Source organism: Enhydra lutris, unplaced genomic scaffold (genome assembly GCF_002288905.1).
Source record: "Enhydra lutris kenyoni isolate GAN:26980312 unplaced genomic scaffold, ASM228890v2 scaffoldscaffold30, whole genome shotgun sequence".
Classification (NCBI taxonomy): Eukaryota; Metazoa; Chordata; class Mammalia; order Carnivora; family Mustelidae; genus Enhydra; species Enhydra lutris.
This window is the reverse complement of record NW_019154114.1, coordinates 1,271,045-1,297,493: the sequence shown is the minus strand read 5'-3', so window position 1 is coordinate 1,297,493 and position 26,449 is coordinate 1,271,045.

Genomic DNA, 26,449 nt, shown 5'->3' with positions numbered 1-26,449 from the left:
CTGACTATTTCATTGGTGGTAATCAGCCTGCTCTAAATTTTCTGTTTCTTCCTCTTTAGTTTTGGTAAGCTATATGTTTTTAGTAATTTATCCTTTTCTTCTAAGTTGTCTGATTTGTTGGCATATAGGTTTTCATAATATTCTATTATGATTATTTATATTTCTGTGGTGTTGGTTGTTATTCCTCCTCTTTCATTGGTAATTTTGTTTATTTGGGTTTCTCTCTCTGTCTCTGTCTGTCTGTCCCTCTCTCTAAATGAGTCTTGCTAAAGGTTTATCAGTTTTGTTGATCTTTTCAGAGAACCAAGCCCTGGTTTCATTGACCTATTGTTTTTGGTTTTTATATGATTTATTTCTGGCCTACTTTATTATTTCTTTCTTTTTGCTGGGTTTGGGTTTTATTCTTGTCTTTTTCTTTTTCTAGATCCTTAGGTGTAAAGTTAGGTTGTTCATTTGAGACTTTTCTTGCTTCTTAAGATAGACCTATATTACTACAAACTTACCTCTTAGAAGCATTTTTGCTGAATCCTAAAGAATTTGGACACTTGTTTTCATTTTCATTTGTTTTCATGCAATTTTTTTTTAAAGATTTTATTTATTTATTTGACAGAGAGAGATCACAAGCAGGCAGAGAGGCAGGTAGAGAGAGAGGAGGAAGCAGGCTCCCCGCTGAGCAGAGAGCCCGAGGCGGGGCTCAATCCCAGGACCCTGAGATCATGACCTGAGCCGAAGGCAGCGGCTTAACCCACTGAGCCACCCAGGCGCCCCAATGTTTTCATGCAATTTTTAAAAATGTTTTCTTGGTTGACCCATTCATTGTTTAATAACATGTTAATTTAATTTAATCTCCATATATCAGTGCCTTCTCCAGATTTTTTCTTGTGTTTCATTTGTCCCATCACTTTTTGGCCTTTTGGCTAAGATCAAGTTTAGTTCATTTGTCCTTTCATAACATTGTGGTCAGAAAAGACACCTGGTATGACTTCAACTTTTGGAATTTGTTGAGATCTGTTTTATGGCCTAGTATGTAATCTACTGTAGAGAATGTTCCATGTGCATTTGAAAAGAATGTGTATTCTGCTGTTTTAGAATGGAATATCCTTTAAATGTCTGTTAAATCCATCTGATCCAGTATGTCATTCAAAGACACTGTTTTTTTTTTTTTTTAAATTGATTTTTCTGTTTGGATGGTTCTGTCCATTACTGTATATGGGGTGTTAAAGTCCCCTACTACTATTACATTCCTACTGTTTATTTCTTTTGTCTGTTATTAACCGTTTGTGTATTTGGGTATTCTTATGTTGGGTGCATAAGTTCTTATAATTGTTATATCATCCTGTTGGATTGTCCCCTTTCTTATTACATAGTGTCCTTCTTTGTTTCTTGTTATAGTCTTTCTTTTAACGTCTATTTTGTGCAATGTAAGTGTTGCTACACCAGCTTTCTTTTGGCATCCTTTTTCATGCTAATTATTTCTCCATCCCTTGACTTTCAATTTGCAGGTGACCTCAACCTGAAATGAGTCTCTTGTCAGCAGCATATAGATGGGTCTTATATTTTTATCCACTCTGTCACCCTTTGTTTTTTGATTGGAGCATTTAGTCCATTTACACTTAAAATAATTATTGATAGATGTGTACTTACTGCCATTTTGCTACTTGTTTTGTGGTTGTTTCTGAAGATTTTCTCTCTCATCCTTTCTTCTTGTACTCTTATAGTTTGTTGGCTTTCTTCAGTGATATACTTGGATTCCTTTCTCATTATTCTTTGCATATCTATTACTGGTTTTGATTCGTGGTTACTGTTAGATTTGTACACAACTTTTTCTGCATATATCAGTCTGTTTTAAGTTGATGGTCACTTAAATTTGAGCCCATTCTTTACTCCTCTCCCCTCACCACTTTTTAGGTATATGGTGTCATATTTTACATCATTTCATTTTATTAATCCCTTGACTGATTTGTACTGAAATATTTATTTTTACTGCTTTTGTGGGTTTTCTGTGTGTGTTTTCTTGCTTTTTGTTGTTTGAAAAAAAATTTTTGGTTTGTTTTTTATCTTTTTTTTTTTCTTCATCCTCTCACTCATAGTCTTTCCTTTCCACTCAACGAATCCCCCTTTTGGTATTTCTTGCAGTCTTGATTTAGTGGTCATGAACTCCTTTAGTTTTTGTTTGTCTGAGAAATTCTTTATCTCTCCTTCTATTCTAAATGAGCCACTTTGGTGGCTCAGATGGTTAAACATCTGCCTTTAGCTCAAGTCATGATCCCAGGGTGCTGGGCTGCTTCTTCTTCCTCTTCTCCCTCCCCCTGCTTGTAAGTATTCTCTCTCTCATGCTCTCTCTCAAGTAAATAATATAAAGTCTTAAAAAAATACAAAATAAATTATAGTCTTGCTGGATAGGATATCCTTAGCTGTAGATTTTTTTCCATTTCAGCTCTTTGATTATGTCATGTCACTCCCTTCTGGCCTGTAAAATTTCTGATGAAAACTCCACTGATAGAAATGGGGTTTCCCTTCTATGTAACTGTCCTTATTTCTTTTGCTGCTTTCATATAAATGAAATGAATATACATACATATATACTTATGTATACTTTGATGTATATGTATATTCATTTATTTACTTTGTCATTACTTTTTGCTATTTTAATTACTATATGCCTTTGTGTGGACCTCCTTGGGTTGGATTTTGTGGAGGAAGTATCTTTGTGCCTCCTAGATCTAGATATCTGTTTTCCTCCCCAGATGAGGGAAATTTTCAGCTATTATTTCTTCAAATAAATTTCTTGCCCCCCATATTTCTCTCTTCTTCTGGAATCCCTTAATTGTGGATCTTGTTATGCTTGATGAAGTCAGTGAGTTCCCTAAGACTCTTCTCAATTTGCATAATTTTCTTTCAGCTCTCTGCTTAGCTTGGTTACTTTACATTACTCTGTCTTTTTGGTCATTGATTTATTCCTCTGCTTCATCTAAGCTGCTATTTATTCCATCAAGTTTATTTTTAATTTCATTTATTGTGTTCTTGAGCTCTAATTGGTTCTTTTCATCTCTATGTTAAGGGGCTCACTTAGGTCTTCTACTCTTTTCTCCAGTCCAGTGAGTATCTTCATGAATATGACCTTAAATTCTCTATCAGGCATATTGATTTGTTTCACTTTTGTCTCTTGCCGTGCTTCAGTCCTGTTCTTTCATTTGGGAGATATTTCTCTATCTCTTCATTTTGTCTGACTTACTACGTCTATTTCTGTATGTTAGGTAAATCAGCTCCTTCTCTTGCTTTTAACAGTAATAACCTTATGAAAAAGAGGTTTTTAATGTCATGCAGTACAGTGAGTGTCTGTTGTTCACCGTGGCCTGATGCTTCAGAGAGTGTCTCCTGTGTATGTTGCGTGTACTCTGCTGTTGATTCTTGGCTTCTTTATTCTTCAGTCCATTTGTCTGCAGAGACTCTCACAAGATCCACCCCTGCTCCCACCGAACTGAGGTCTGGCAAAATGCACAAGTCAGGAGATGTGGTATTGGCAGAGTTTGTGCAGGTCTTCTAGGGAAGGGGCCTACAATGCCAGGACTGAGAGGAGTAAGACTGGGGAGAGCAGATCTCACAAAATGTAGGAGGGAGGGGCTTGGTGCAAGCAAGTTAGGTAAGTAGTATTGGTAGTGTTCTGATTCTTGAAGGTGGACATTGTTTATTCTTGATATGGAGACAGTGAAGGGAAATTGGTGCCTGCCAGCTTCTTTGTTCCAGGAGGGTGTCTTCCCATGATCCCTGTTTCTCTAGGCAACACTCTGAGATGAGCAAATCACTTTCCCAAATCTGTCCCAGCATTTTTCAAACTGCTGGTTCTATGCTGTACCCACACAGGCTGTTTTTCATTCAGTCTCTTTAAGGGTGGGGGCTCTACTTCCTAATGCAGTCCAGACTCTCCCAGAAGTGAGCCCACTGATTTTTTTAAATTACAGGCTTTAAGTCCCACTCATTTTAGGAACTCATGAAATTTGGTCACTCTCACTTCCAAAGGTATTTATTATGGCATTAGTCCTCCCCATTAATGAGCTCCCCAGTGTGAAAGTCTCTCTCTGTCCTTTTTGCCTCTGGCTCCCTTCTCACCACAAATGGCCACAGTCCATTTTACTTCCTGACCATGTTTTTGCCCTTCCCTACTTCTTTGATGTGGCTTCTTCAATATCTACTTGTGGAGTTTGTTCTGCCAATCTTCAGGTCATTTTTGGGGTTATTTACTGATATAGGTGTTATCTAGTTATATCTATGGAACAAGGCAGGCTTAAGATTCTGCTACTCCACTATCTTCCTAGCTGACTGGAAATAAATATTTTAAATCTCAGCACAGATTGAGGCAGGTAAAATCATGCCTCTCTTCCCAAAGATATTACATTCTAATCTATAAAACCTGTTACTTTGTTACTTTACATGACAAAAATGACTTATTCAATGTGATTATAATTATGGACCATGACATGGGAAAATTCTCCTAGGTGAGATCTCTAATTACATGGGTCAGTGAGCCCAATGTAATTACATGAGTTTTTAAAAGTGGAGAACCTTCCCTAGCTATGGTCAGAGGGAGATGTTATTATGGAAGAATGGAAAGAGATGCTATGTTACTGACTTTAATATAGAGCAAGGGATCCAGAAACCAAGGAATGTGGGTGTTCTCTAGAAAACAGAATAGCCTAGGGAAACAATTCTGTCACAGAGCCTCCAGGAAGGAATGTAATCTTGATAACCTTGATTTTAGCCTAAAGAGATCCATGTCTGACTTTTGACTTACAGAACTGTAAGAAAATAAATATGTATTGTTTTAAACCACTAACTTTGTGGTAATTTGTTACAGCAGCAATAGAAAACTAACCCACTGAGATTGAGACAGAGGGTCAGAAAAGGATGCACACACATCATACACTCCAGACATAGACTTATGAGAGATTTGACTCTAGGCACTGTAATCTGTCCATCACACTAACCCATGCTGGAGAACCATATTTTCTCCAGAAGCCTCTCTTTTGTGGATCAAGGACAGATTTTATAGCAGAAGGAGACATAATTTCTTTGGTCTGACATGAAAATACTTAGAGTAAAGATATACTACTACGACATCGGATTTTATGGAAGGCAAGTATAAAAGACATCATATTGAGGAACATGTCTGTTTCTTCTCTAAACTTAGCATAGAAGCTATTGTCTATTATGTTTGGCAATGCCAGTTATATTCAAACATGACTGATAAATACCATCTTACTCTTTATTGATAGGAGACACTGTGCAACTAGAAGGGAATTTAATATTACCACAAAACAGAAACTTTATAACACAGTGTATTTCATATTGCCTTTGTTTGTCTAAAAAATGAAGACTAACAGTAACAATTTTTAAAATACGTGAACCTAGCAACAAAAATTTAATAAATCGAATGCTAATAAATAAATCTAATCACATAGGCTTGGTCAAAAATATATCACTGTTTTTATATTAGTATTTTGTTCTATTTTAAATTTAGATAGATAGATAGAAAGATAGATATAGGATGTGACATATAATACTGGATAAAACACAAAACAGGGAAATATATATATATGTTTAAAATTTTTCATCTATATATCTGTATATCTATATATCCCTATCTATCTCTCTATATCTGGGTTTCAAATAATTTTATTTCATATATTGTAACAAAATATCTTATAAAATTATAGTATTTTTAATTGTGCAAGAATAAACATGATACTGAAAATGTAGTTTGTGTAATGCTCTGGTGTATATGCATGCCTGTGAGTACTTACCCCTACCCATCTCTACCAACACACACATTGCATTTACGCTATATAATATTATCTATATTGGGAGTTAAACATAGTTTTTATATTCAGTGACAACTCTGGATATTTAATAGTTATTTTCTAAAATGTTATTTTGAAAAAAATTCAGATGGCTCATCCAACTGCCATAGGAAAAATACATGCATATTAAGGGATACTGTGATCACAATAAAAAGAAATTGTTGGAAGTGTACTTCTCATTCACCACTTCTCAGCTAAGTATATACGACATAGTTGCATATACTGCTCTATATCCTGTGTACTTGAGCGAGTGTGTATATAGAGTTAATTTTTGAAAGTGATCCCAGAGATTAGTAGTGAGGAACTAGAAAGGGGAAATAAGGAAGAAGAAAAAGCCAGTCTAAGGGTACATCATCAAATTGGTCATCATTAAAGGCAATAATTCTGTATTGCAGCTACTCGGCTCTACCATTACAGGACGAAAGCAGCCACAGGAATTTAATAAATAAGTGGGTGTGGCTGTGTTTCCATAAAGTTTTATTTACAAAAGCAGTTGATAACTTGCTGACCCCTAGTTTTAATAATGGGAAAAATAACTTCTGTAATATGAGATTACATATATGTGTACATATCAATATTACATATATATACACACATATTTGAGGTATTTATTAAGTTATTAAATAAGAAGTTTAGAAAATAGAGCTAATGAAGACAAAATACTGAGCATGGTCTAAGCTGATGTGTTAAATCCTATCAAGTAAAAACAGAATGAATGAAAAGTCACATGCTGAGAGCATAGGAAGTAACATTAAGATTGGAATCAGGAAACTTAGTTCCTAATCCTTTCTTTACTTCATATTTATGATTTTAGGCAAAACTCTTAAATCATCTGTACTTAAATTTCATCATTTAAAAAATGTGAACAGTATTAGAAACTTCCAAAGTTGTTGTGAAAGTTAAATGTAAACTCTATGGAGCTGTATGAACTCTGTGCCTGCCATATAATAAGCATTCAATAAATACCGGTTAAAACTCAATCAGATAGCTTACACAAAAGGTATGATCATTTCACTTACTGAAACTGACTTCTGCGCCCACACATTCTGTCTGTATTTACAGCAGTAAGGCCATTTTGCCTAAACTCACAAATCAGCTGTGTGAGAGTCAGCAACAGTACATTCTTTCTGACAGAAGCCTCATGGAGATATGTCTAGAGGCAAGAATTCGGGTATCCCAGGAGCATGAGGTAATTTTTGAGGCTTCTCTGAAACATGAAATTCTATGACTCTGAATCACATCTCTTTTTGCTTCTAGAAAATGTAATTAACAATAATATACTTTCTAACTTTTGATAACAGATGAGTTAGAAAGCAAAAGCTACCTAAAGATAGTTTGCAGAAATGGTAGCAAGCAATTAATTTTGCCAAGTGAGAGCATGACATCTCCCGTCTTTAAAGATTACTCCTAATGGATCTTCTTCCCTAAGAGATACATAACTGTGACTCTCAAAATGAGCTCACATCCTGGGGAAAAAACCTTTCCAGGAATATATCACTAAGGGATGGGGAAGCCTCATCAGTTTTTTCAATAGAGTCAGTGGGTTAGGTTACGTCTTTTAGAATGAGATTTAAGCTTCAATATCATGGAGTGAGAATTCACAGTTGTAACATTCACTTACCAAGAATCAATAAGCTTCATTCTGAAAACCCTTCCATCATCAGCAGGGAGAGGAATCTCTTCGCGGTTGCTGTCTTTCTTGGTTGCTGTTTTGGAGTGCCCACTGTTTCAAGAAATAGTGTAAGCCCCTATCAGAAGTGAGTGCATTTCAGCAGGAAATCATTCTTCTCACAACATCACTTCTTTGGGAATGCATCTCTAAAGTCATTAAAGGTTTACTGAGTGCCTCTTAGGTTGCTGCTTATGTGAAATGTGGTGAAGAGATGCAGAGACATGGATAGGAGGAAAGGAAAAGCTAGTATCACCCAATTTAGCTAGGTTAGTAAAACATTTCAGTAGAACTTTCTGGGAAGTGTTCTTATATCTATACCACTTTTCAGTTATTCAGGTGATTTTCTTGTTGCAGACTGATGATAATTTTTCATTCATTAATTTAACCAACATCACTGTCACTTAGTCTGGCTCAGATCTTGGATTACAGAATTAACATGATAAATAAAATGTCATCTCTGTTTTCAAGAAGCTCGTATTCTAATTGAGAGAAATACATGATTTAGGTATTATAAAATTCACAGTGAAGATGGTTACGTCATGGAGGTGTCTCTTTGCTATGTACCTCACCCTCTATGTGGACTTTTCTCAACAAATAGACACATATAAGGAGGGGGACGATGTTTGCAATAATGTTAGATAATGTTAAGTTCAGAACTTAGGTACGATCCCAGGTGATTTAGGTATGACTTAGATATGACTTAGGTACGACTCCTTCTGCTGATTTATTCATTTGACTTTCTTGGTTTCTCCCCTTGGATAATTCTTTGGGCTCTGTAACTCAGTGACTGTGATCTTCTCAACTCCATTATTTAGAATTTGAGTTTCAATTAATTTTTTCTGATTTTAATCTTGTTACAGTGTCATGCAGATTTTTAAGTGTGAACACATGACTTTATATACCAAATTTTCTGGGGGAAATGTAGAACACCCTTCCCACCTCCCCAGGGCCTTCATCCAAGGACTCCCTAAATTCATACACCTCTACTCAAACTCACTAAAAATTTTAGAGGATCTGGGTAAATACACATGATGTGTAGGAAATGTAATCTCATAATCTTTCCTAGAGTCAGTCAAGTCTTCCCAGAGGAGGAAATAGTTGAGATGAGACTTAATGGACAAAGGCATTTTGTTACATAGAACAGTTTAAAAGAACATTCCAGATGGAGAGAGTCTCATGTTCAGTTGTCTAGAAATATACAAACATACTTCAAATAACCATAAAATCACTAAGAATTGCCAAATCATCAAGTCAAACATGAAGTGCTTAGGGAGACATGGTTATATGATGAAGAGGCTTGTGGATCTTGATAAAGCTTCAAATTATAGTATATTTCATTGCGAACAACCAAAGGATGCCAAGAAGACAGTGAATGAAACTGTTATATAGTCATCAATTCAAAGAAGATGGGATAAAGAAAGCAAAAATCAGAGGTAAGAGACAATGTCTAGAGTCAAGAAGGCCAAATGACAAGGGTCTGAAATATGACAAGGTTGTCAGGGATGGAGAGCATGAAAAAAGTGGGGTTTGAAAATATTGTCTGTGGAGACAGTGTCATAATAGCAAGTTGGCAGAGGTACACCCAGATTTGGAGGTCAGATAGATTCTAATTTGAAGACCTTTATTTGGAAGTTATCTGCATAAGCATAATAGCTGAGACCATTGACATAATTCAAATTGACTATGGGAAATTTCCTGGGGGAGAACAGAATATCAGGGATATAGTCTAAGGATCATGAACCACTATTCATTCAACACTTATTTATGAGCCTTTTTTAGGCCTAAAGTTGGTGTACCCTCAAGCCTCCTACAAGAGGGGTGGGAGAGAAGCAAAAAAAAAAAAAAGAATTTCACATATAACGTATTTTGAAAATAGGGACAAAATACAAAATGCCAACACTTAAGTTCACTTATTCATTCATCAATTTATTTTATAAAAAAAAAATATTCAGGAAGCACCTTTTCTTTTGTTAGCCATTATGCTGGGCAATTTGGATGCAGCAGTGAAAAAATCACATATACTTGCCTCTCAGCCTATTAGTGTTTTCTCCTTGTTCTCTGTACTATCACATGACTTCTTCTCCAAATTACAATCTCTGAAACATGCTATTGACACAGAACATCACTTGTGAACTAATGGGTGCTACAATCAAGAACTAGAAAAATAAAATCTGACAACATAATGAGGATTATGAGAAAGACACAAAAAATCTGCATTGTATTTCTCAGTGCTGGGGTTATATGGGTAAATTCATGCATGTAAAAAGCTTATTTTATTTTCTGAGGTAATTCACCATTTGAAGGTGAAAACTAATCAATTGGGAATAGAGTGAATATGATTTCAATTGCATTGTCCTTTAGACTTTTACTAGAGAAGACAGTTGATGCCATAAGTGATTATAATGTATTCTGGATATTCACCCTCACTGACGTGACTACTCCATTGTGTTCTGTGGCTAACAAACACATTCTTCCAAGGTACAACTTCACTAACATTAAATCAAAATCTGTATGGCCTGCTTCTAGTTGTCACTCTTATGAGACAGGTGAAGATTTTATCCTATCTCAACTCTACTTATCAAAATAATACTTTGTTTAATGGAAAGAAGAAGGGAAGAAGGAAGAACAAGAACAACAACAAAAAAAAATGTCGGTTGATTAATTTGCTTAACTGGATACATTCAGCACCTATGGTTTTCCAGACATATTCTAATATCATATAGTGGGAATGTTTCCGTAGGACTTGTTAGAATAAACTTAAGATAGAAGAACAAACTCAGGTTGCTGAATTTTAAGAGAATCATTTGATATTAAAAGCAATTCTCAGTTTAGTACTGAACCAAAGTGTTTCATTATCATTGGGGAACCAAGAGGTCCTATCTAAGGAAAGACTGAAAGAAGAGAAAGTCCAAACAGATGGGATATCTCAAAGTCCAGGGAAACAGGTGAAGTAGAAATCTGTGGCAGGAGTAGCACTCCAAAGTGAGAAAATGACCAACTATGTCAAAACTATGTATTTGGTGGGTTTTTGCCTCTTGTTTTTTCTTCCTGTGTGTATCTTTGTGTGTGTGTGTGCATATTTGGGGGGCAAAGAGACAGGGAACAAGAGATGCAGACAGATGTCTCATGTTAGGACTGGGTTTTACCTTTTCCGAAAATTTTTTTGCTTGTTTCTTTGTTTGTTTTTTCCAAAGATCACAGCAATAGTCCAGCTCAGGTACATAGGATAATTAAAAGGTTAAATTAAAAGGTTATATTTCAATCAGAACAGAAACACTTCATGTTTGGAGCATATAAATATGCAGTCTCTGTATGTATACATGTGAGGCTTGTCTGAATCCTTTTTGACCCTAAAAGAAATGTTAAAACAAAAAGATGTTACCTCCAAATATTTCTAAGTGACATTATGTAAACAAAGTGTTTGGTGCTTGTGATTGTCTGTCTATCTATCTACCTATCTATCTATCCATCCGTCCATCCATCTATCCATCTATTATCACCATCATAATCTATGTTCCCTTTAACACAGTATCCTAAGGAAGAAAAAAAGCAAATGCATTTGATAATTTTAGAATATAGCCAAGTGACACTTGGGAAGATATGCTATTTGAATCTCACCTTCTTGTGAATTATGTTGTTTGGAAGGTGCATATGTGTATATGGAGCATTTATCACATTGGTTTTGGTAGATAGGTCTTTTGTGAGAGATTTTTAGTTGGTTTCTGCTTTAAAGACATGTCAACATACTTTTTTTTTCATATCACCAATGAAATGGATTTTAACCCAAAAAACAGGAGGAGAAATTAAATCATGTAACTGGAAAGTTAATATTTATTTATTTTTTATTACCCTGAACTGAAGATATTGACATTTATGAACTTAATTCTTAAGGCAGTCATTCTGTAGAGGTCTCAGTTTATGTAGATAGTCTTGCATTGCTCCAGATCTCTTGGAAAGACTACATGCATTTTCTATGAAAGAACCATATCGATGCTTTTCTCCCAAGAGGACTTTACTCAGATGTTCTTTGATACGTCTATACGGATGATTGCACAATCCAGAATGAGTTGTGTGTGTGTGTGTGTGTGTGTGTGTGTGACATGTTTACATCTTTCAAGAAACATAATTGAAAGAAATAAGCATGTGTATGTGTGTGTATACATATATATATATATGCTTACATGTCAGGGAGATAACCAAAGTTGGCATCATTGACCCTTATTTCTTTTCTGTTTGCTATTTCTTTCTATAAAAATATATTTCTCTCTATAAAGTATAAAAAATAAAAATTTATCTCTATAAAAATATAAAAATATGAGGGCTTCAAGGAAACCTATGGGTCATTTAGCATAACCATCTCAAATTACATAGTTGAGAAAATTAATGTCCATAAAAGTAAACTGACTTGTGGTAAGTCCTATAGCAGGACTAGAATGTAGTGTGCCCAATTTTCACTCCATCCATCCCCCAAAAAGCCATTTTCCCCACAGACTTTATCTGTGATCTACGATTACACTCTATCCAAAAATTTCTGAGGCAACTATTCAAGTTCCTGTGACTTTTTTAAAGCTGAGTAACTCTAAGGAAATGAGGATGAAATTTTAACTTTTTATCATTTATAACCTGAATTAGGATCCAGCAGCATTTCATACTTTTAGAATAAATCCTGATGCTGGATATTGAAGAACCATAATAGAATTTGAGCAGTTTTATTTTCTTTTTCTTATCTTTTACTGACAAGCCAAAAGCATTTCTAACGCTCTGCTAATATCTACACAGGAGTTAGCTGCTATGGAATATAGCAGAAGAATATAGGAGCAGTAGTAATGATAACAACAACAACAACAACATAAACAATAAATACTTACTGTATTTAATGTAATACTTGTATTAGTTTGCTAGGGCAGCCATAACATGGGTGGTTTTAAAATGGGTGGTTTACACGGAAGAAATTTATTGTCTCATTTACAAAGGTTGAAAGTCCAAAATCAAGGTGTCCACAGGTTTTCTTCCTTCTGAAGGATGTGAATTTAGTCCATGCCTCTCATCTGGCTTCTAGTGGTTTTCTGAAAACTTTTGGCATTCTTCAGCTCGTAGAAGTATTACTCTGATAGCTGCCTTCATCTCCAGGTGTTTTTCTTATGTGCATGTATGTCTCCAAACTTCCCTGTTAGAAAATGAAACCAATCATATTGAACAAAGGTCCACCATAAAAGTCTAATTTTAATTCCATTACATCTATAAAGACCCCTTCTCTAAATAAGGCCACATTGTGAGTTACTGAAGGATAGGACTTCAAGGTACAAATTTTTGAGGGACACAATTCAACCCATAACAATAACAGTGAGTAAAAGAACAATAATTAAAATTCCCAAATATTTACTAGATAATGTACCAAATAATATGCCGGGGTGTGTTATACATGTTTAATAATCACAATTCTGAAAGTAATAGTAGCCTAATTTTCTAAAAGGAGATAAAATTTGATAATTTTTCCAAAGCCACCTAACCAGCAAGACATTCATTTGTAAATGATGGTGACTGTACATCAAGTCCATTTGACAATGACTGGAAATATTATAGTTTTCATTGAGGATATTGTACTAGAATCTAGTGGGTATAGTCCAGGGATGCTCATGCTAAACCTTCTAAAATGTGCAGGACAGCATCCCTTCCCCATTAGCAAAGAACCCAAAATGTCAACAATCACAATGTTGAGAACATTTGGTATAAGAGTAAAATCTAGGCCTTGAAACAAGTCAGACGAACCCTAAGGCCTGTGTTCTTAACTACTAAAGGACAAAATCAGTAGGAGGAGTGCTTCCTGCTTGAATAGGAGCTAGTATTCGGAGTTTGTGTATAAGTGGTGAGGAGAGCGTGGCTCAGAGCTGTGGGAATGGAAGCCTTCTTTTCCTTAAAAACCTGATAGCCTTTTTTTCATACTAACACTAATTTTTAAAAGTTTAGTTTGCTATTACATTGTTAATAGTAATGTAAATTTTCAGATGGTATTGGAAAAATGCAGAAGGGCTGAAAAATAAAAATCACCCACTTATTAAACTACACAAAGCCACTCATCGGATATATTTTATTTTTTTTTTTTTTCATCAGATATATTTTAATATATTTCTTTCTGGGCTGTTTCTTCAGCATTGATTCTGATGATTTTGGTCATATTACACATGTGCTATAATTTAGTGTCCAATTATTTAAAAAATAGCAGTAGTATATAGTGTTTTCTTATATGTGAAAAAACTATTTTGAGCAAATTCATATAGTTTTCCATATATAAGTCATATTATTTCTGTGTAGTAAAATACCTTAGTTACTAGGTGGTATCCCTTTTTTTTCTTTCTTTTATTTTCCTTTTCTGCCTTTTCATATTCCTTCCTTCACTCATTACATGTAATTTACTTATTCTTACAATATTTGTCTTTCCCTAACACTCTGTAAAAGAGACTACCAGAATTAGGACTAATGAAACAAGTAATATAAAAAGTATTCTTGGGGCACCTAGGTGGCTCATTTGGTTAAGTGTTAGACTCTTGATTTTGGCTCAGGCTATGATTTTAGTGTTGTGAGATCGAGCCCCGCATTGGGCTCCACGCTGGATGTGGAGTCTGCTTAAGATTCTTTCTCTCCCTTTCCCTCTACCCCACCCCCCAACTCTCTCTTTCTTACAAAAATTCCTAAATCATTTTGTCATATTATTTTTCTGAAGTGTTTCATTTATCTTTCCTCATCAGGATATGTATGTCTGTTTTTTTTTTAATCTTTTCCAGTATTAAACATGATGATTTAAAGGTGAAAAGTCATATTTTATTTTCCTGACTTAGAGAAGTCCATTATTTTTTCCTATGGTAGCCATTATATTTTCATATCTATATTTTGTATATCTTCATGTTTTCTGTTTGTGTAAGAGAACATCTGTATGGCTTCTATGCATCCCATTTATTAATGCTTTTTAACATTTTACTGTCAAATTTATTTGAAACTGAGTTCAATCTATTGTTTCTTCCATTACTTATGCATTTTATATAATTTTAAATTACAAATGTGATTATAAATGTTATATATGATGTTATAATTATAAATGTAATTTTAACAACATGGGTGGATTTTACTCATTTGTGGAATTTAAGAAACAAAACAAATGAACAAAAGGAAAAAAAAAAGAGACAAACCAAAAAGCACTTTTAACTATAGAGAACAAACAGATCGTTACTAGAGGGGAAGTGAATGGAGGAGTGGGTTACATAGGTGAAAGTGAATACTATTGAGATGAGCACTGAGTAATGTATAGAATTGCAGAATCACTATATTATATACCTTAAGCTATGATAAGACTGTATGTTAACTATGCTGAAATTTTAAAAATTTAAAATTAAAAAGAGAGTGGGTTAAAATCACTGCTTACTGAAATGACAAAGAGGAGACAGGTGAAGAGAAAAGAGCAGAATAATTTTTTCAACAAATTTGGTAGATGAAGGAGTCATAGCTACCATAGAAGGGAGGGAATAAAACATAAATGGTTTCTGAGGAGGAAGACTGCTAAGAAGTTGGGTAATTTGTCCTGAGAACCCTTGAGGGACTGAGAATTTGGAGGTAAGGAAGGTATGAAAACACAGGGGTTCTTTATATATGTGTGTGTGGATATATATATATTTTTTTTCTTTTATTGAGCAACTGACATCTCCCAGGTTTCCTTTTCATGCCACACTCCTGGGAGATTACTCCTTCCTCTCCCACTGATTCTTTCTTCTCACCAGAGAAGCTTGCTATATAGAAATGTTTAATCAAAAGATTTACACTCAGCCATGCTAATCAAAATGCGAAGCTAAGGTGGGAAGAGGGTAAAACAGCTAAAGAAAAGTGAAAAAAGTAATGATCTATATATTATCTGGTGGGACATTTTCCTCATTACCCACCCTAATCAGAAAATTTATGAAGCATGGCTTATGTACATCAAAACAAGAAGTTAGAGGATTTTTCTGTAGAGAAACTGAATTATCTCAATATATCCTTTTACATGATATCCCCAGGGCAATGTCAGGCATCTATATGTAGACAATAAATAGAGGATCCCTGCGCATCACTAATTCTCCCATGTACAAGTTTCAGTACTTTGTTGAATGGATAGCCAAGAATTACCAATTGTTTTAGGAAATCCTCCAACATGAAAAAGACTAAGTAAACAGAAAATGATAAAATGCAAAGAACAAATAAAAATGAAAAATACTTTAAATATAAAAATGTTTTTACATGAGTAAGATAAAATCCATTATGTCCTTGATCATTAGAAAGTTTAAAGGATAACACTGAAAAAATTTACAGAGTAAGCCAAAATCAGAGCAATATGGAAAATAGAAGAGACAAATAAAAAAAAATTTGTTCAGGAGGCTCATCATATAATTCAACAAGTTTTAAACAGAGAAAAGAGTAAAAATAAGGCTAGGAAATTTGAAAGGATCAACAAGATCCTAAAGAAAAAAAATAAGCTATTATACACACACACACACAGAGTGACGTGCAAGCATGCACATTGAGGCATAGAACTGTGAAGTTTAAAACACCAAGGATAAAAAGGTGATTCTTAAAGCCTGTTGAAGAGACTAGCAGGCCATGTACAAAACAATGTAAATGCACACAGTACTGGACTTGTAGACAGTAATATTGGATAATAAAATATATTGCAGCAATGTCTTCAGAAGTCTTATGAAAAAAATAGCTGCGTTTTATACTTCTATTCAAACCTTATCATCAATGAAATGAGAGAGCAAAACATGGAAGAGCTAAATAAGTATAAACACCCACAAACACTATATGTTTTTGGTACATATTCAATAAGGTATGAATTGAGCTATTTCACTACAGTTGTGATATCCTCATTTATATTACAAGCTACCACCACCCCTTATTCAACATTTATTTTACATCAACCACTATGCTAGAAGTGGCTATTACCTCATTCAATTATTATAGCAGAATTATAAGGCAAGTACTGATCCTTAGAGTAGTTGAATAATGTATCAAAGTTTACACCGCAGAGAGTTAGAAAATCTAGGGTATGACATTAGATCTATCTGATTCAAAACATTTGTTAGAAGCAGGAGGATTCACAGCATTAAGAAGCATTGAACACCACTTCCCAGAAAGGTCCCCATCTACTTGTGGGCATCTCTTGTTATAGTAACCATTTCTTTCCCTTAGATCTCAGGGCATCACTTGATCAGGTGGACATTTCCATGATAACACAATGCGGGGCTGACAACAATCTGTTAAGAGAATTTTTCACTGGCTATCTATCTATCATCTATCTATCTATGTATTAGGCAGGAAGGAGGATGGGCATCTAGCACTCTTTTGTCTAGTTTAATTTCATCACACTTAAAAATAAACCCTTCTCCATAAATATGGTTAACACCAATGCTCTATTGTCTGTAACTGTCTAGGAACAAGGGTAGTCTGCTCACAGAGCATTATCAGCTTATCTTCTCCTCAGCACTCAGTCAGGGGTAGGGTAAGCTGTGCCAGCTGGAGCTCAACACACAGAATTCATCCACTATTAATAAATTACTTTTCAGGCACTCAGTTTCTTTCCAGTGAAGTCCCCATGCAGTAGTGGACTGAAATGAAAAGTAGATTTCAGCTATATTCTCTTTTCTTACATCTGACAAAATAAAGCTTGCAATATTCTTTACATATCAAGATTATCTGGTGTTGGAACATTAAAAAAAAATGAAATCACATTTCTTCCAATATGTTTTCTATCTTATTTTTTTTAAATTTTCAAGTATGCAAAATATATCTTCATCCTCTGTTCCCAGTCTCTATTCATACAAGGAAGAGAAGACTTGGCACTGAGAGGTAATTTAATAAAGAACAAGGAACGGACATTATATGCCAAATCTCAGCACCAAGCATGAGATAATGCACTATAACTCACATTTTAGTGTTATCCGGCTAGCCTTGTTAAGCCACCCAACCTTATTGGATCTCAGTTTTTTCATGTACAAAGTGAATGGGTTGGGGGAAATCAATATTTTTGAAGGTGGAACACTGCACTAATATGGTGAGATAATTTGTCAAGAGTCCAAAGATAATGAAATAACAACAAAATAATAAAAGTAAAACTGTCAAGATTTCTAAATGGTTTTTACTTTAAAGAAAATGATTGGATTCAGTTTTCCACTCTAAAGTATTTGTTATTTGAGATAATAAGGGAACACTTTACGCTGGCTCACATAGAAAAAAGGGATTTTATGAACTATTGGGATTTTATCAAGATCAAAAGCTTTTGCACAGCAAAGGAAACAGTTAACAAAACCAAAAGACAACTGACAGAATGGGAGAAGATATTTGCAAATGACATATCGGATAAAGGGCTAGTGTCCAAAATCTATAAAGAACTTAGCAAACTCAACACCCAAAGAACAAATAATCCAATCAAGAAATGGGCAGAGGACATGAACAGACATTTCTGCGAAGAAGACATCCAGATGGCCAACAGACACATGAAAAAGTGCTCCACATCACTCGGCATCAGGGAAATACAAATCAAAACCACAATGAGATACCACCTCACACCAGTCAGAATGGCTAAAATTAACAAGTCAGGAAATGACAGATGCTGGCGAGGATGCGGAGAAAGGGGAACCCTCCTACACTATTGGTGGGAATGCAAGCTGGTGCAACCACTCTGGAAAACAGCATGGAGGTTCCTCAAAATGTTGAAAATAGAACTACCCTATGACCCAGCAATTGCACTGCTTGGTATTTACCCTAAAGATACAAACGTAGTGATCCGAAGGGGCACGTGCACCCGAATGTTTATAGCAGCAATGTCTACAATAGCCAAACTATGGAAAGAACCTAGATGTCCATCAACAGACGAATGGATAAAGAAGATGTGGTATATATACACAATGGAATACTATGCAGCCATCAAAAGAAAAGAAATCTTGCCATTTGCGACGACGTGGATGGAACTAGAGGGTATCATGCTTAGCGAAATAAGTCAATCGGAGAAAGACAACTATCATATGATCTCCCTGATATGAGGGAGAGGAGATGCAACATGGTGGGTTAAGGGGGTAGGAGAAGAGTAAATGAAACAAGATGGGATTGGGAGGGAGACAAACCATAAGTGACTCTTAATCTCACAAAACAAACTGAGGGTTAATGGGGGGAGGGGGGTTGGGGGGGTGGATTATGGACATTGGGGAGGGTATGTGCTATGATGAGTGCTGTGAAGTGTGTAAACCTGGCGATTCACAGACCTGTACCCCTGGGGATAAAAATATATTATATGTTTATAAAAACTAAAATTAAAAAAAAAAAAGAAAAAAAGGGATTTTATTATAACAATATTTACTTCTTAATTTCACAGACTCCAAATGCTGGGAAGTATTATAGCTAGAGGATATAGAAACTGGAACACTATCTCTGATCAGACATTTTCTCCTTCTCTTAAGATGTACATTCTATCTTTTCTTTCCATAATGTGACTCTTTCTTCTGCCTTGCACTGCGTAAATTCATATATGGCTTAGTCCCTATTCCACATGTATTTGAGTGTTTGTACAACTTAGTTTACATTCTCAATAGAGAAAATTATACAAATACCTATTAAGCTAATTAATTTTCTGGTACACAAAGTTGCCTACATAGGGCCTGTAAACTGAAAAAATCAAATAGGCAATGGCTGGCCATCTGGATATGGTGTCTTAGTACGTAGATCTATAATTAAAATTTAAATTGTGAAAAATCTGAAATTTACATTATCTAGGTCTGCAGTGAACAGAGCAATATTATTGGTTTGTTCTTAAAGAGTGTAGTTATTAGGTATCACTGTAGTGATTTATAATGTTGCTTTTTTACCCACATAGACATTTCCCATATGTGGTGTTTGCAAATGTGGTTGTTATTTGTCTTGCAAACGGAATGACTGAAAACCTCTAAATGCAATGATCCCTACCTTTCCTTTGGGGGTTGGAGTTTTATAAAGCTGCAAGACAACTTCTGCTGAAGAGATATCTTAGTTGATTTTTTTCTTCAGTTCAGCACTTAGCTTGTGCCAGGCATGGTGTTTAAAACTAGCGACACATAGAAGAAAAGGCTGAAATATTCTTAAGAGGTCTACAGTGTCCTAGCAGAGACAGAGAAAATAAGCAACATCAATGTCTTATTATAGTAACCATAACAAGATTTAATTGTGGAGCTCCTGAGAAACATTCAGTGAGGAGTATCCTAAAGAAATAATGTGCTATTGCATCCTAATAAGGAGTTGAGTTCCATATAATGAATATTATAGGGAGAATAAACACTACAAATAGAATAAAGGCATGAGATTAACAGGTTTGGCCATACACTGTTAGAGAACTGCTGAGGTCAGTTTTGTAGTTGCAGGGATAGTTTTGGGGTGAGAGACAATAAATTACTCCAATGAACATTTAGATTAATTGAATTAAGATAGTCCGTAAGGAGAAACTGACAATGAAGCCTGCCTTGGCTCCCCTTAATCTCACTATGAATTTGCTATCAGAATTTTGCTACCTTTAATGAATTGGGAAAACTTTGTATATAATAATTTCACCCCAGAATTCCACTGAGAGCCAACTGTACTGACATATTTACCAGACAGCTTTGTATCTTCGAGTTGCAAGTTAAGATGCCCTAAGGTTGACAAGAAGAAGCTCCCTGTGCAAAGACCGTAAGGGTGATTTGGCTTTTCTAGTTCAATTCTTTCCATCCCCTGCCCAAACACATCTGAAAGAAGACCTGAAAGGTAAAAGGAAGCCCTTGTACTAGACAGGGATACTGACTGAGAGCATATAAGCCCCTTTGATGAGGGGCTCATCAAAGTCTTGTTTTAAAATACGAATTTCATAAGCATTAAATGTCCTCTTGTGTGGCCCATGAGAACATTTCCCACAGTACCACATAACCTCAAAAAAGAAATATACAAGATATATAAGATGAAACATTCTCCCATATCTCTTCATCTTTTTGCACAGTGCTGGGCAAATAGTAAGACTCAATAAATGCTTGTTTAATTGATGATATTGGCAACTCATTCAATTTATTCTAATTAAATTTCTCTCTCTGGGTGTAAAACGGCTTTTCATTGAGCATATTTCATATAGAGTTTTTTAGACAGAAACAATGCAACCACAAAATGAACTCAAATCCTGTTTGGTTTGATGAGCACATTTTATTATCTGCTGTTTGCTAGCAGTTAGATACCAAAAATATGAAGCTTTTGTAAACACAAGGGGGATTAAAGTAGGGTGAGCTCACCAACTATTTGTGATTCTTTTCAAAGTGATTCAGATGAACTATCTTGTTTTGTATTGCTTGTTTTGCTTTGTTGTAAAGGATTTTCTGAAGCATATCTGCTCTCTCAGAGGAACTTGGTGAAAGTGGCATTTGAGTATTTAAGAAAAGAGCCTCAGGACATATAAATAGATTCTCATTTATCCAGAGGAGAGTCAGCTTTGGAAGATGTTCTTGCTTACAACCCACTTCAGTCACCTCCCCAAAAGATCTCCATTTCAGCTTTGCTGGTGAATCTGGGAAGCTCATATGTGTTTTGTCACAGCTGTGTGTGAAATATTATGTAATTAAATTTTACATTACATCAGTCCAACTGCATAATAAAATGTCATCTGGTTAATTTTGGTTTCCAAATGTACTTTATAACCAACTCAGAGAAAATATTACATGTGATTCATGCCACAAATTGTTATCTAGGCATGTAGTAGCATATTTATGGTATTATACTGCATGCCAAATGATGCACTAAATTCAAATATGGACATGCTAATTTCCCTTGTGTTGACAATATGAAGTTCTAAGCATTATTCTTTAATCAGAACACAACCAGTTCACTGAAGTCATAAAATGGACTTTTCCCCAATCTGCTTGTTTCCTTCCTTTTTTCAAAGAAGTAAGCTCAGTAATTCTTCAAAGTACTGGTAAGTGAAAAAAGAAGTTCTTAGAAGATTTTATGTATATATATATACATATATATATATGTATATATATATGCACATATATATAAAAATTGTATATATATTATATATACAACTTATATATATTACATATATATTATACAATATATATTATACCATATATACTATATTATATATATACTATATATTATACTATATATATACTATATACTATATATACTATATATATAAAATAATTTTTATATATTTTATATATATGGCAAATTCACAGTTTAATCACAGAATAAGATGCAGGGATATTCTGGAACAAATATTACTTATCTGACTATAAATGTCTTTGATAGTCTTCCATGTCAAAATCATTAGAAAATAAAAGAGGTAAACAAATGGCCTGGATATGGGAAATGACTGAGATTTGTTACGGTGTTTTATCAGGCTGTTTTAACCAGAAAAAATGGGAGTGGTGGTGTTAAAGAGGTATTTTACTATTAAATGTGATTTAATTTTTTTCTTTTTCTAGAATTTAGAAATGATCTGGAAGAGAATAATGGTATTAATTGTGCTTATATTAGGTTCTATGAATTGGGCTGTTTACTTTATAAGTGTTATCTGATTTTTATTATTACCAAACCTAGTTTGGTTGGCTTAACTTTTTTCTTACCTTTCCCCCCCCAGTTTTTAACATGAGAAAAACTGGGATTTGGTCAAGGGGCTACATTATGATAAAAGTGTAACTATTAGGTAGATTCTAAGATGTTATGTAAGTAACAAGTTAGTAGAGAATGTACCAGGTACCAAGTTATTTAAATTAAATGTATGGATTTATCTGCACCAAAGTACTAGTTCATTTATTCATTTAGCAAATACATAGAAACACTGTCAGCACTTCCTTGAAAATAGTGGTACTAGGGATAGTGGCCAAAGGGTAGTCTGGGAGAGCTTTAGCTACTTTATTAGGACTCCAACATTACTGTTAAGAGAGTACCACTAATGCATATTATAATATGAATGGCCCCTCCTGGAGTTATGCAGTGTAATGTAGCAGCAACTCTTGTAATTTTGTCAGTGCTGATTCCCCAATCCATGCAAGATAAACAAATACTCTAAGTAATAATAGAGTTTATTATCCAAATGTAGCCTCCAGGAAAAATCAGTAATAAACAAATTGACAACTCTGAGTTCCTCTTATATAGACATGTTAGAGTCTCTAAACCTAATGAGCTATTAACACTGATCAAGACAAGATTTGTTTGTACATTGGAAAGTTTGGAATTTTGAAAGTTTGGAAAGGTTCTTTGTTATTTACATGTATTTATTCTCATTCATTTTTTAAATCAACATTGCTTGAGTAATAAACACATCCCATGTATTATTGTAGTCACAAGAGATGTAATTGTCAAAATAAAATAAAAGTCAAAATCCATCTACTTTCTTAATGATCTCACCTGTTGGAGGAGGGGAGAGCTAGGATAATTGCAAAGTACATTTTTAGGGACACCTGAGTGGCTCAGTAGGTTAAGAGGCCAACTCTTGGTTTCAGCTCAGGTCATGTTCTTGGGGTTTTGAGATTGAGCCTCCATCAGGCTCCACATTCAGTGCTGAGTCTGCTTGAAATTCTTTCACCCTCCCCAACTGCTCCTCCCTGTGTTTGCATGCTCTCTCTTTCTCTTTCTATAAAATAAATACATAAATAAATAATAAAATCTTAGAAAAGAGTACATTTTTATAGAATATGATAAGAATTTATATGAAGAAAGGCAAGAGGCAAAGAAAGCTCCTTGCAGGGACACCTAACACCACCAGGGAGTAAAAGGAAAGTCTTCTGGATTAGTTATTCTTTATTTGTTCCCCAGATCCATTTTCCACCCTCCTCTGTTTTGTCTTGCTCTATGCTGTCTAAAGATGGTATCTACTGAATTCCCATACTCTCTAACTTCTGTTGGGTTTAACCAATGGGAGGCATCAACAGGACATAAAAAGGGCACAAGAAGAGAAAGTATAGGGATTATGCCTCTGCCTTCATTTGTGCTTTCTGTGGCTCTGGAAATGGCTTAATTTTCCCATAAATGTAGTTGGGTGGCCTCTTTCCGAAACTCTCTTTCATACTAGTTCTAGACATCTCAGTCATTCCCCTTGCATTATCCATTCTAGCAGTGATAACAGCTTCAAGATATCATAAGTCTTCATGTAACTCATCGTCTCTTCTTGGTTTCCATAGCCTTGTTTACAACTCTGTAAATAATTTCTCAGTTACATTATCTTTAGTTAAATCATTCTGTGTGTGCCATGATTTCCTTTCAAATTCCAGATGAGAGAATTTTTTTTAAAAGATATGACCTCTATAGTCTGTAGATTACAACAATGAAGAATATTAGCTTTGTAGTTAAATAAACTCAAGTTAAGATGTTCAGTGTACAGCTTAATACTGTGAGCAGTTTATACTGGTCTCTTTAAAGCTCAATCTTCTCATCTGTAATGTCACAGGACCTGGAAATCATGAAAAAAGTTTTGACTTTGTCCACAAGGCAATGAGAAGCTACTTTTATAAGCAAAGGGATACCTTGTCTGTTTTACAATGTCAAAAAAATTATATTCAGATTTTTGGGCCCGAGAGATTTATGTGTATAACACTGAAAGCCAAAAGACTGAGATTTTTGTTTGCTTGTTTTTGGTCTTAAATTTTAGACAGGACAATTTTATAAGGGTGATAAGAGAAGATCAAAGGGTTAATGTTGCTTATGCAATGTTGGGTGAATGGCTTTCATTTCATTTCTCTCTCTCTCTCTTTTTTTTTTCTATTTGCTTTCTTTACATTGATGAGTCAGCCTATCAGGAAAATGGAAACATGGTTGAAAGCAGAGATGGGTGTAGGACTTTTACTAATCAAGGCTTCAGGAAGCCTAGATTGAGTAGAATCGAGAATTGTTGGTGAATCAGTAACATGCAAGATAATTGTAAAGACTTAAAAGGGATTACATTTCATATGGCAAGAACCAGCAATCTGCAACATATTCAGTTGATCTGGGGGAGCACCTTATGATCCTAATGGTTGAAATTAAAATAATAATAAATATATTTGATGAGAGAATATCTAAATGAGATATAACTACAGCTATCTAGGGAAGCTTCATTTGAAGTTGTGGAGAGACTAAAAAAATGTGGATTCTGGTAGTGATTTTATAAATACTTTACGTTTCTCTGGAAAGTAGACTACAAATCAAGATTGAGAATGTAGTTGATGCTTAAATCACATGGAGTTAGGGGTGTTAAACTTCCCCCAATACATAGTTGAAATCCATTTATAACTTTTGACTTCCCAGAAACATAACTACTAAAGCCTATTGTTGACCAGAAGTCTTACTGATAATATAGTCAGTTAACACATATTTTCATATATGTATTATATTTTACATTCTTAAAGTAAGCTTGAGAAAAGAAAATATTATTAAGAAAATCATAAAGAAGAGAAAATACATTTACAGTGTCATACTGTATTTACAGAAAAATATCCATTTACAAGTGAACCTGTTCAAAAGTCAAATAGTTCAAACCTCTGTTGTTCAAGGGTCATCTCTATAATGCTTTTCATATAAAATAACAAATGCACAGTGTAGGGGATATGTTGAATCTAAATTAGTTTTAAAAAGAAAGGAGATGCTACATTAGTGATACCTATAAAAGAGTTGAAATAATAGTAATATAGTGAAGTGGTTAAGAACATGATCTATAAAAATATTCAGACAAAATTGAGCTTGAATCTGGGCTTTGCGAGTTAATTCCTCAGTGACTATGGACATATTAATTAATCTCTCTAAGCTCTAATTTCCTCATCTGAAAAAGGGCTGTGGTCTCAAATCCTGGAGATAAATAAGTTTATTAATATAGATGTTCTGTACGGAACTAGATGCTCACATGTAATGGCTACTATTATTACCGTTAAAAATTAAGTTTTCATAAATAGAGGGAATTCCAAGAGGTTTATAGGCCATAGGTAAATATCATTAAATTGATGATTATTAAAATATATTAATATGAACTTTTTATGGTAAATATTAAGCAAAAGTCTAAATTATATATTATCAGTTATCACTCTTTCTCTCCTCTCTCTCTTTGCATCACTTTCCAATATTCGATTAAATATCTTCAAGTAGAGATTAGAGATTTGTGGGAGACTTTTTAAAATAATATACTTAATATCATTATGCCCATTATGCCACACATTAATTTAGAGATCATTTCAAGTAGAGTTCATGAAATAATCCAAATAATTACATGTTCAGTGTTAGAATTGATGCCTTTGGAGGTACAAATAATTTTACAAGTAAAAATATATCTTTAACTCAGTCCAGTTAAACCAATTCAATTGCTATATGGTGGCAATTTAAATTATATTCCTATTTTTAATGAATTCATTACCTGCTAAGCATCACCATGCAAATTATGTGATCTCCAGAAGTAATTCCTTCTTTTTATTTTTTTAATTTTAAGAAGGGTAGAGAGACCAAGCAACTGTAAAAGAAGATGGAAATTTGAGCCCATAACTTTTTCCTATAGTAGATGAGATGGTACATGAAGTATCTCCTGACTGTGCCCTCATTTGTGATGTTCAATGAATATGGATTAGCAATTAACCATGGCTACACTCAACGCTAAGATAAATTACAGGAATAAATTCAGGGTAGACATGTAGTGTGCAATTTGTATTGATCAGCCCGCAGAAAATGACCTCGAAACTACTTTCAACTCTCTGTGGCTAGAGATAGTTCTCGTATCAGTGTTTTGTTTTTTTACATAGGAGCTGTCATTAGAGATGGTGGAAAATTGCTAAGAAAGCAATTAGTCTAGTATAGCCTCCAGAAGAATCATATTTATTTGGAAACTCCAAGAAAATAAAATCTATGCATGCAATCTCATAGAATCATGATTTTATTAATAGCTCAATGATTC